Source organism: Solanum tuberosum, unplaced genomic scaffold (assembly GCF_000226075.1).
Source record: "Solanum tuberosum cultivar DM 1-3 516 R44 unplaced genomic scaffold, SolTub_3.0 scf00808, whole genome shotgun sequence".
Taxonomy (NCBI): domain Eukaryota; kingdom Viridiplantae; phylum Streptophyta; class Magnoliopsida; order Solanales; family Solanaceae; genus Solanum; species Solanum tuberosum.
Window position 1 is genome coordinate 31,264 of NW_006239734.1, and position 13,482 is coordinate 44,745.

The 13,482-nt window shown below is 35.8% G+C and overlaps 1 pseudogene; it reads right to left on the reverse strand.

The window, feature by feature from the left end:
- Positions 1-465: 465 nt before the first annotated feature.
- On the reverse strand, positions 466-12,970 carry LOC102583730 (pre-mRNA cleavage factor Im 25 kDa subunit 2-like; annotated as a pseudogene).
- Positions 12,971-13,482: the final 512 nt, after the last annotated feature.

Here is a 13,482-nt window from a genome sequence, read left to right on the forward strand (position 1 = left end):
ACAACAGTTGAAGCAAAAACAACACATCAGAAATTATTCATATACAGGGTTCATCCCAGAGAAGAGAATTGGAGATAATACAATAATGGCACTCACAGAAGTATGTTTAAGATGGACCTACAGAAAGCTTATCATTCTGTTGAATGAGCTTTCACTGATCTCTAACTCTGGAATAGGGATGCAATGGCTAAAATGTGTTGGGACTTGGCAGATTCTGCATGAAGCGGATACATGCTTATTATGGATATTTCTAGACCACAATAAGCTAGTTAGATGGTAAGGAAAATCCTAGATGCTAGAGGAACTGTGCAACACATTCAGGAGAGTCCTCCAATTATCAAGAGCATGATACTTACAACTGATAGGAGATCATCCCAAAACATAGCAGCACTTGAAATCTTTAAAAGGGAGTTAGATTGGGTTAGAAGAAAGCGATACAAGCTGCAAAATTTCAGTATTCTATAATGAAACATTTGAAAATCAAAGGCCAGAAACAAAATCTTAGACGAGAACAGCACCGCGTTCATCAACAGAAGAAAGATCACTTAGAATTGCTACTTCTAAAAGCCTCTCGGAACGAAAGAAACTTAGCAGCACTATGTCAATATTCAACAAGCAAGTACGCAAAAATATGTCAATATTGTAACTGCAAAGTTGCATATTAACAGGCTATCATACTGTATCCATCGTTGTGGCCGTCCAAACGAAGCCAATTTAACACAAACAATCAGATGAGTGTCATCTATCTGCCTATTGTAGAAAAGTGAATCAAGTCATGGAGTAGGCCTCAGTCACCCTCAAACTATGGGAACCAAACCAAATCATTTTGATGCCATTTTTATCCCGGAGGAGAACTTGAATGTCCATCTACTATCTATTGATGGATCATGTTGAACTGCAATCTGGAAAGCTGTTGAGGAATTGTAGATATTACAGGTCCATATCTCTGCCATGAATTAGGAGAGCATCAGTATGATGAGAAAATATTATAAAGATGGTCGCATATATGAATAGTACTCGCTGTTGAAAGATTACACCAGATAACACAATCCTGTAAAGGAACCTTTGATCACAGTGTTCTTATATGCAAACTAACTTGAAAGAACAGAATAGGAGGCAGAATAGGAGGCAACAGAGAAACCATAAATCATTCTATACCTGAACATTGTCATAAAGTTCAAACAATGGCACAGCAAGAAGTTTTAGATTTTTGGGGACAGCAAAGTACTCTCTTTCAGATAAGTGAACGAGGTAGAGCTTCTTACACTCCTGCACGACATTCAAAGAGCCAACTAAATCAGGCAAATATGAAACAAGGGATAGATCAGTGATTCATGAAACAATGGGATAGATCAGTCAATCAAAAAAGCTTTATACTACTGTACCTTAGGTTTTGTTATGTGTGGAGGACAGTATGGATACATTATGGTTTCAAAGTTCGGCCTCCACCAGGTGGCCACGCACTCACCTATCTGCATTTACAAATGCCACATCATAGGAATATGTATTTATTTAAATTTCAAAAGAGAGAGAGAGAGAGAGTTATACCTTATATAAGAACAAATAAAGCCAAGTAACTTTCGGTCAGGTTATTTATCAACTTATAGCCCGTTTGGCTTAACTAAAAAAAAGTTGTTTTTAAAAAATCAAACTGTAGTAACTTTTAAGTTAAAAAATGAAAAGTAGCGGAGTACCTACTCTTAAACTTTTTTTTAAGTCAAAAACAAAAAACGAGTCTCAAGTGAACGAAGAACTATCAATAAGTTCTACTGATAATGGGATAAAACTGAATCGATCAAAAATTATGGTGGATAATGTTTTTGCATACAACGTTGCACTTAACATTATGCAAGACGGTGAGGATCTTGAACCTCTGTCTGTCAAGAATGTCGACGAAGATGTGATTGGCCAAAATGGCAAGAGGCAATTCAATCAGAGAATTGAATTCCTTGCTAAACGTGAGGGTTTTGGACCAGTAGTCCAAACGCCTAATGATTCAATAACTTTTCGAAACGTCATCGATTTAGCTATACATGGAAGTCTTGAAATACATTTGATAGATGTGGTTACAGCTTATCTTAAAGGTTCACTTGATTATGAAATTTATTTACAAGACTAGGAAAACATATTGTTACTAGTTCATACAAACACCGAATATTAAATATAATTAGATTATTACAGATCCATCACCTATCAGGTGATCTATTTAAGTCGGTCTGAGACGAACAAGTGATGTTGCATGTAATTGATAGCAAGACCTCTACTTATGAAAACAAAGTTGTCCACTACCGTTTGGGGTCATACTATCTTACATGCATCATCACTTGTTCACCTCAGACCGACTCATTATAATAAATACTCTCCGTCACAATTAGTTTTTGGTTATGAACCAAATATTCCTCATCTACAAATTTCTTGATGTGTTGTATATGTGTCAGTGGCACCACCACAACACACTAAGATGGGCCTCCAAAGAAGGTTAGGAATATATGTTGGGTTCAATTCACCCTCAATAATTTGCTACCTGGAACCATTGATGGGAGATTTATTCAGTGCAAGATTTGCAGATTGTCGATTTGATGAAACAACTTTTCTGCAATTAGGAGGAGACAAAAAAAGAACTTAAGAGAGAAATTCCCTGGAAAATTTCATCATTATCTCATTTTGATCCACATTCCCCTATGTGTGAACAAAAGGTCCAGAAAATCATCTATTTGCAGAATATAGCAAATCAAATGCCAGACGCATTTGCTGATTTGAAAAGGATAACTAAGTCACATATCCCTGCAGAGAATGTGTCCATCCAATTCCAACAGGACCATCTACTAGTGTCATAGCTTTTGAATCTCATACACGCCTAAAGCGTGGCAGACCATTGGGTTCAAAGGATAAAAATCCTAAAAAAGGAAGTACGAAAAATGACACTATAAAAGGATTTCACAAAGAGATTCAAGATTTAATTAATCCTGATATTTCTGAAGATATCAATGATCCTGAGTCTCAAGTGAACGAAGAACTAGCAATAAGTTCTACTAATAATGGGATAAAAGTGAATCAAGCAAAAATTATGGTGGATAATGTTTTTGCATATAACATTGCACTTAACATTATGCAAGATCGTAAGGATCTTGAACCTCTGTCTGTCGAAGAATGTCAACGAAGATGTCATTTGCCAAAATGACAAGAGGCATTTCAGTCAGAATTGAATTCACTTGCTAAACGTGAGGTTTTTGGACCAGTAGTCCAAACGCCTAATGATGTAAAATCAGTTGGTTATAAATGGGTCTTTGTACGAAAAAGAAATGAGAGAAATGAAATTGTAAGATGCAAGGCACGCCTTGTTGCACAAGGATTCTCTTAAAGACCCGGTGTCGACTATGAAGAAACATATTCACCGGTTATAGATGCAATAACTTTTCGATATCTCATCAATTTAGTTGTACATGGAAGTCTTGAAATACATCTAATAGTTGTGGTTACAACTTATCTTTACGATTCACTTGATAATGAAATTTATATGAAAATTCCAAAAGGACTTAAAATGCCTGAAGCATATAATGAAATCTCGAGAAATGTGCTCAATCAAATTACAAGTCATTATACGGCTTAAAACAATCAGGACGCATGTGGTATAGTCACCTCAGTGAGTACTTGATAATAGAAGATTATATAAATGATGTCATTTGTCCTTGTATTTTTATTAAGAAAACAACATTGGGATTTGTTTTATGTTGATGACATTAATCTCATTGGAACTCCAAATGAGGTCCAAAAGACAGTTGAATATCTAAAGAAAGAATTTGAGGTGAAAGACCTTGGAAAGACAACTTTGTCTAGGGCTGCAAATTGAACATTTAGCAGAAGGGGTCTTCATCCATTAATCTGTATATACAAAGAAAATTTTGAAACGTTTTTTACATGGAGAAAGCACATCCATTAAGTACTCCAATGGTTGTTCGATCACTTGAAATGAGTAAAGATCCATTCCGATCTCAAGAAGAGAATGAGGAACACCTCTTGGTCCTGAAGTACCATATCTTAGTGCAATTGGTGCACTTATGTATCTTGCTAATGCTACGAGACATGACATAGCATTTTCTATTAATTAGTTAGCAAGATATAGTTCTTCCCTTACACGAAGACATTGGAACGGAGTTAAACATATATTGCGATATCTAAATGGGACCAATGATATGGGTATGTTTTATAATAACAAAGATAGTTCAGATCTTGTTGGTCATGCAAATGCAGGTTATTTATCTGACCCACATAAAGCTCGATCTCCAATTCGCTATTTGTTCACATACGGTGGTACTGCTATATCATGGCAATCTACGAAGCAGTCCATTGTCACTACTTCTTCAAATCATGTTCAGATAATTACTTTTCATGAAGCAAGTAGAGAATGCATATGGTTGAGATCAATGATACATTTCATCAAAGAAAGATGTGGTTTGGAGTGTGATGTCAAGGTACCCACAATCCTTTTCTGAGACAATGTTACATGCATAGCTCAATTAAGAGGAGGCTTCATAAAAAGAGATAGAACGAAACACATTTCACCAAAATTATTCTTCACACATGAGCTTCAGAAGAACGGTGATATTGATGTACAACAAATTCGTTCAAGTGATAATCCAATAGATTTATTTCACCAAATCTTTACCCGCCTCAACTCTTAAAAAGATGGTACACAAGATTGGAATGCGAAAATTTAACCATATGAATCGTGGTCTTTATCAAGGGGACTAAAATACGTGTTGCACTCTTTTTACCTTTGTCTAGATTTTATCCTACTGGGTTTTCCTAGAAAAGTTTTTAATGAGGCAGCAAGCAATGTGTATTATGAATGTCTATATATATTTTTTCCTTCAACTTTACTTTTACATGGACATCTAAGGGGGAGTGTTGTAAAACTAAGGTGGATGCCATGTGGGGCCACCCATTTGAGGAATATCATCACTTGTAATGTCGTAAAACAAAGGTGGATGCCATGTGGGCCCTATCCATTTGAAGACTACCATCACTTGGCCAATTAAATGACTTCTTAATGGCCAAGTTTGTACATTACTTTTTGGCTATAAATAGCCACTACTTCATTTACGAAGGAATATATATTCAAATACAATACAATACAATACAACATTCTTTCTCTCTTTGCTTGTTCGTACAAAGACCCAATTATAGCCAACTGATTTTACATCATTGAGTGTTTGGACTACTAAGTCCAAAAACCTCTTTTTCTCTCCTGTCTCACACATTCTCTCGAAACCCTAGAATCGTTGTCCTCTTTTTCACCTCTTTTAGATTCTATCAATCACTATGAAATTTTTTGGAATTTTCAAATCTAGCTTCTCTGGAATCTTGAATTATAGTTGGATTTGATGATTCCTTTCATGTCCAAATCCTAGTTTTTCTTGGACTTTTAAAAAAAAAATTGTTGGGCTGGAAAAATGAACCCATGGAGGGCTTTGTGCCTGTTGCTGATGATCTCAGAGCCCCATCGAAGTCATGGGAGGTGGATGGCTTGGATGCTAGCATGAGACGGCTTATACTTTTCTTTTCTTTTTTTGATGACAAGGGAAACCCGCAACCGCTACCCTTTGAGTGCGCACAGGTAAAACCCCCGGTCCTATGCAATAGCTCGCAAACCACATAGGAGAGGTAACCCACACTAGGCAAGCCCGGTGCGACGAGCTCAACCCAGAAGGAAAATCCCTTGCTTTCCCTAGCAAGGGGTTTCGAACTTGAGACCTCCAACATGGAAGTCCCAAGCCCAAACCACTGGGCCACCCCGAAGGGTTATACTTTCTTCTTCGAAGAATTCAAAGGACATTGATTCTTCATTTTCTTCTATGAACAATAATCAATCTGAACTGCATGATTCCTAGGCTTTGGCTGGTGCTATTTCGGGAAGAGTGTCGAAGGATGTTGTTAACACAGTGGATCAGTTTCTCCGTGAGGCTTTAAAAAACCCTCGAGAGCATCTTTCCATTATGAGGATGGAGCAAGATGTTGAAAAGTTCATCAAGGATCCTGGTCAACAACAGATGGAATTCCAACCGCTGCCTACCTCCTATTTCCGACTGGCTGCTCACTGCGTGGCACAACACTATTCACTACAATCAATGGTTTTGTTGGACAATAGTTTACCGGATGGCTCGGGTCCCAAAATTCTGGTGAATATGCCTCAAGGAGATACTGGTGTGGTTAAGGTTGCAATAAAGTGTTATAAAATAACTAACTTAGCAAACTAAGATTAATAACTAACTTAAAAGGAAGAACAAGCAAAGAGAGAAAGAGTATTGTATTCTATTGTTTCGTAAATAAAGTAGTGGCTATTTATAGCCAAAAAGTAATGTACAAACATATCACTTGGCCATTAAGAAGTCATTCAATTGGCTAGGTGATGGTAGTCTTCAAATGGGTGGGCCCCACATGGCATTCACCTTAGTTTTACAACACTCCCCCTTTAATGTCCATGTAAAAGAAAAATTGAAGGAAAAAATATTATATAGACATTCATAATATCATTTTTAACTTATGTTAGGTTATTTTTAACTATGCCAAACACTCTCAAAAGCTAAAAATGACTTATAAGTAGATTTGACCAACTTTTAAGCCAATCCAAACAGGCTCTTAGTCCATTTTAACCAGCCCGCCCATTTAACACCTATATATTCAACCACACAAATTGTACTTCAAAATTAACACCTTATACAATAAAAGATGTCCAATCCATGTTTCTTTTATCACTATTTCCATACAACATAAAGTGTGTTGAATACCTCCATACCCCTATATCTCCTATACAAGGAAAAACAAAACTACTATATTTCAATTTGTTTGTGTTAGTTTGACTTGGCACGAAATTTAAGAAAGTAAAAAGACTTTTAATTATGGTGGTCTTAAACTAAAGATGTGTATAATGTACCAAAATGTCTTTTAATCTTGTGGCCTCAAACATGCCACATGAGATGTTGAAATTAAAGAGTTACCAAATTAGGAATGAGCCATTCATTTTTAAATAGACTAAAAAGGAAAAGTAAAACAAACAAATTAAAATAGAGGGACTACTAAACAGTGTAACAGGCACCAAATTACCTTCCAGTTTGGCTGATTGGCAGGAGGATTAGCTGCAAGTTTGCTGGAGAGTTTCCTTTTCAAACCCTCGATTTCTGCAAATAACGAAAGAGAGAAGAAAAACATAGAAACTTAGCAAGAAATTCACAACTTACCAGAAAAACAAAGGGAGAGAGTATGATAAGAATTTAATTTAATTTAATTTTTAATAGTATGATAAGAATCAATGTGTCACAAATAAAGACAAGAACACACCATTTTCTCCTGGCTTTAGGCGTCCACCGGGGAGCTTGCAAAATGTGTTCCCAATTTGCAGAAGAAGAATATGAGGATGATTATGTTCTTGTACCTGTGAATTTTACACACAATTAGTGATATCTGAATATTTGATAACCAGAGTGTCATTGATAAAACAAACTTCTCCGATCTGGTTGATTTATGTGCCAAAATTAGTATTTTCACATATCTTCTATAATGTACCACTTTGCCATGTATCTCTACAGAATCTATATGACATGTAAAAACTGCACAATTTCAAATTTACAATAGTATGTAGTTTTTTTGAGATTTGGAGGAAAATAAAGCAGCTGATAAGTCATCTTATCTTAATTTGATGAGCGTGTATATTCATTCTTTTCCCATCACAAAATCCTGAGACCTGCTAATAGTAGCTCTATGAAGGAAATAGCATCAATCATCGGCAGTCTCAACAAGGAAAAAACTGCTCAAAAGGTGAGTCACTACCAAGAGAAGAAAAGGCTTGATATATGAAAAGGTGTACTCAAGCCACCTGTCCTACATACTTCTTATTCAAACCAACTCACACGGTTCACCAGTTCTTCCAACTGTACAAAAATACTCAAGAAAGTGTGGGAGATAACTCTCTAAACATCAAGTATCCCTCAATTCTGAAATAGTTGGGTTACATTACATAAATCCTACGTATCATTCTTCTCTACTACAGAGGTTCTTCAAAACTAGAAATAATCTAAAAACTCACATTCATCCCTGCATTGACATGCAAATCTATAACTAGACTAAGAATACCAAAAGATAACACTGAACCAACTGTGAATGTAATAAAAACTTAGCCTCAATCCCAACTAAAATGAGCGATTTTATAGATCCTTTACTTCCTTTGTGCTTTTAACTAATCCACCTTGATTTCAGGAGATCGTCTTTTGCAGGAATTGCTATTCTCTACCTTCATAATTTCAATCATTATAGTATTGCATCCACAGGCACAGACCCAAAGTCTGCTTAGGATATGTTGAAACTATTTCAGGTAATATTCTTTCACTAATCCTCTCTATGTCACATGCATCCTCTATTTGACTGAACATTTCTAACCTGGTCCAGTTTTGTATAACCTCACATCTATCTTAGAAACAACAACCTCATACCCTCAAGAAGTGTGGGAGATAACTCTCTAAACATCAAGTATCCCTCAATTCTGAAATAGTTGGGTTACATTACATAAATCCTACGTATCATTCTTCTCTACTACAGAGGTTCTTCAAAACTAGAAATAATCTAAAACTCACATTCATCCCTGCATTGACATGCAAATCTATAACTAGACTAAGAATACCAAAAGATAACACTGAACCAACCGTGAATATAATAAAAACTTAACCTCAATCCCAACTAAAATGAGCAATTTTATAGATCCTTTACTTCCTTTGTGCTTTTAACTAATCCACCTTGATTTCAGGAGATCGTCCATGTAATAAAAACTTAGCCTTAATCCCAACTAAAATGAGCAATTTTATGGATCCTTTACTTCCTTTGTGTTTTTAACTTATCCACCTTGATTTCAGGAGATCGTCTTTTGCAGCAATGGCTATTCTCTACCTTAATAATTTCAATCATTATAGTATTGCATCCACAGGCACAGACGCAAAGTCTACTTAGGATATGTTGAAACTATTTCAGGTAATATTCTTTCACTAATCCTCTGTGTCACTTGCATCCTCTATTTGACTGAACATTTCTAACCTGGTCCAGTTTTGTATAACCACACATCTATCTTAGAAACAACAACCTCATACCCAGTGTAGTCCCACAAATGAGGTCTAGGGAGGGTGGGGTAGAGATGTTTCCCATAAACCCTCGGGTCAAGAATATCGTTTTTCAGGACAGGTTTGGAAAAAAATGCACGAGTAAAAAGATATGATGAAAATATTGAATAACAAAAAGTTATGACAATAAAAATAGTAAAGATAACCAAAGTAAAAAATACAACAATAATAATAATAAAATTGAAGAATAAGCTACTGCTAGCATAATAATAATAACACATCTGTCTTATCATCCACATTAATATGGCATTCACCTAGTGGATATTCTAGGCCTTAGAGGCCCAAGCCACCCAACAGTCAATACCATACACATTGATAGTTCAAGCCCTTTCTTATTCTTAATAATCAGATTCCACCTTGTTTTGTCCAATTTTCTGACTCAAGCCCTCATCATAAAGCTGCAACAAAAATCTTCATGCCAGACTTGTGGCACTTTGAAAATTAGCATAACCAGATATGCTATCATATGCTTTCTCCGGGTTAATTAACATCAGATGGAGATTCTTCCTCCTTCCTAGAAACTCCAAATAGATCTTCTAAACTAAAAGATAGCATGCATAAATACAGGTCCAATTCAACCATTTTGCAAAATTTGCCAAGTCATAATATCAGAGGAAGGAAAAACAAGCTAACCCTAATTATAGATGAGCTAACCAACACAATACTAGATGAAATCTCGTAGTCTATGCTATTTGCTGATTATATTGTGCTAATTCACTTAATTGATGAAACCAGGGAGGTGTCAACCAAAAGCGCTTGAACTAGGGAGAAATACTTTAGAGAGTAAGGGGTCATCTGATTTGCAGTATAGGATAAAGTAGTTATAGTATAGAACTGTACAACGTTTGTTCCTCTGTTTGGTTACTATTTTCTTTCTTGGTATAATAATCATTGTATAACTTATACAGGAATCATCGTTTTATTATATACCATCTCCTATGTGGGATAAGCATTACATTGATTAGTTACACATGAATAATTATCGAATTGACAAAATTTCCTTTTCTCCAAAGTTTTTTAATACCATGGTCATTTCTCTTTCTTCAAGGACCAAGAGTATAATTGGAAACAAAAAATTATCTAACTTAAAACCAAACACATGATTTAAATTATACACTACATATCTCATTTTCAATGCATTGAACCAAGCACCTAATAAAAAATAATCTTTGCATCACAATCCCTACATTTTTTTTTTGAGATTCACAATCCCTCATTATTAATCCATGTATTACAATCATTGTGCAACTTGTTTTTCAATCAAACGACTCCTAAAGAATTTAGGGTAAATGGAAGTATAACTGAATACATGCAAACCAAGGTTAGTCATTAGTCAACATTGAGAAGAGCGAAGATGAGGTCAAGACTAGATGAGATTGAGGTATCAAAATGCAAATAATTTAGATATATACGCTCATTATTTCAAGAGAGTGGAAGGACAGATGAAGACGTGAGCTTGCCAATAAACCTTTTGGAAATCTCTACAAGTCAACATATACTTGTATATACTTATACATTCATCACCCACTTTCTTAGATTTAAAAAAAGAGCATTGATCATCAAAATAAGCATGTGATGATTCATCTGATCTCACTATTCTTTCCGAGATACTTTCTTAACTCTTCCCTAACAGGTTTCGGGCATGTTGTACAATTTCTGACATTACCTCGGTAAAGTATTGCAACAACAACATACCTGTGATCCCATAAATCGGGTCCGGGGAGGGTGGGGTGCACGCAAACCTTACTCCTACCTTCGGTAAGGTAGAGGGGTTGTTTTTATAATACCCTCAGCTCGAGAAAAGCATTTTCAAAACAGGTTTGAGAAATACAAGAGTGAAAAATTCTCAAAAAAAAACAAGAGTGAAAACCACCTATGTTTAAAAACACGGAAGACGAGTAAAGTATTGACGACAAAAAATAGTAGAGATAAGCAAAGTAAAGAAACGAACACACACAATAGTAGTGAGACAGATAAGGGAAAGGTAAGCAAACAAAATGTTCTAAACTATCGCCAAGCTCACCCACAGATAAGAGAGACAACGCTCAACTACCTACTAACCTTCTACCCAAAATCCTCGACCTCCCCTTTCTCCTATCTATATCATGTCCTCGGTGAGCTGAAGATGTTTCATGTCATGTCTAATCACCTCTCCCCGATTCTTCTTCTACCGCTCCTCAACCCTTTCACTGCCACTCTCACACCTCCTCAATGAGGCATCTATGTTCCCCCTCTTCACATGCCCGAACCATCTCAATCTCGCTCCCGGCATCTTTTCTACCACGGAGTTCACTCCCACCTAGTCCCGAACATCCTCCTTCCTAATGTTATCCCTCCTAGTAATGTTTGTAACAATCAATAGCCATAACTTGAAAATACGGCAGATTAGTTGAAAAACAGCCACTTGAGCTTAAGGAATTCAGTTCAAACTTCAGGAAATTTTCCTAAAATTATTCTCTCATGTTGCCTGTTGAGATTCGCATCTAGGTGCATTGTAAACAAAACTTGTCTGCTTTATAAGTGATAATAAACTAGCAACAAGATGCAGCACACAGAACATAAGTCAGCATCTAGGACAAAACCAGACATATACATCCACCCCAGAGGTTTTTTTTTTTTGAATGATCACCCCAGAGGTTTTTTCTTCTCTTTTTTTTTTTATTGGGGGGGAGGCTTCGGAAAAAGTGACAGTAATATCAAAAAGGGGTGACATTAAAGCTAACGTGAATAAAAGCATTAAAAATTGAAATGAAGAATGGAGAACCATACCAAGAGAATTCCTTCAACACTTGTCCTCATTCCCTCCTTCATGTAGCTGCAAACAATGCGTTATCTTAGATGTTTGTTAATAAGAAAAAAAAAAGGTAGAACACGTTGAGTACTAGAGAACCTTAGTACCAGTTTAGGCATGAATACTAAACTTAGGTATTTTTGCAAATGCTTAAGTGTGATACTGAACTTCTCTGAATTTCAAGTGCAATACTAAAATATTGAGTCTAAGGTCCGTCGAAAACAGTCTCTCTACATCCCAAGATAGGGGCAAGATCTATATACACTCTACCCTCCGCAGACCCTACTTGTGAGATCTAAGTGTGATAGTGAACTTCTCCGAATTTCAAGTGCAATACTAAAATATTGAGTCTAAGGTCCATCGAAAACAGTCTCTCTACATCCCAAGATAGGGACAAGATCTATATACACTCTACCCTCCGCAGACCCTACTTGTGAGATTTTAACTGAAATACTGGTCCATTCACAAATCTACAACTTTCACAAAACCAACATTTCTAAATGAAATCCATGTTCAAAAACAACTTCAACTCAAATATTGTCTAAACGCTTATTAATTTGTTAATCCAAATAATTAAGTATTAGGTTGAGATGCCTCCAAAGAAAACAGGACAGTATTAAGTCCCGAAAGGGTTTAATCTAGGGTTTTAGGGAATCACTTGGTCCAAGTACTACAACGACAAGAAAAATATCAAGAACGAAAGGAAGGTTAAAGGGAAAGGATCGTACTTGACTTTCATACGAGCAAGGCGATCGGCAACGGATGAATCCTTCTTCCATTTTTATTGCTCTTTTGTTGCCAAATGTATAGCTAGAGAGTGGGTATGTGTTCACTATAGCCGACGAGACCATTTTGATCTGTTCAACCGCTTCTTTTGGGCCAACCGGCGAGAATGAAACTCCGGCGACGGCGAGAATGACACACCGGCGACGGCGAGCTGATGATACTGGTTTCTTCTTTCTTGGTTTTCCTCTTTTTCCCTCCTACTGAAATTGATTTTTACTATTAATACATGCTTCCGGACTTTTGTGTCCTTTTTAAGGGAAAAATTTTGTATATTTTAGTATTTAACCGGATCTTTTAGTCATATTTTCAATAGAACAACTTTCAAATATAGCAAACATAAAAAATATATTTGTATGTTATAGATATAGTTTGCATTATTGCGCTCCATAGCAAATTTTATGTTTGCTATGGAGCTTCTTATTTGTATAATTCGCTAGATACATCTAATTTTATATAAATTGTTCAATTTTGTATAAATTTATTTATACATTGTAATTTATATAATAAAATCTGTCTTTGTATAATTATAAGTGTATAGGACGAAAATATATGTATTTATATTTGTATACACACTTTTCTCTCGCTTTATACAAACACAAACGCATTTTACACATTTTATACTGAAATGTAAGAAAATGGCTAATTGTATAACCGAAAATGGTTAATTGTATACCGAATCAGATGACAAAAAATGGGATGTTTACTGCGAATTACAAATAAAATAAACTATAGCTATAGCAT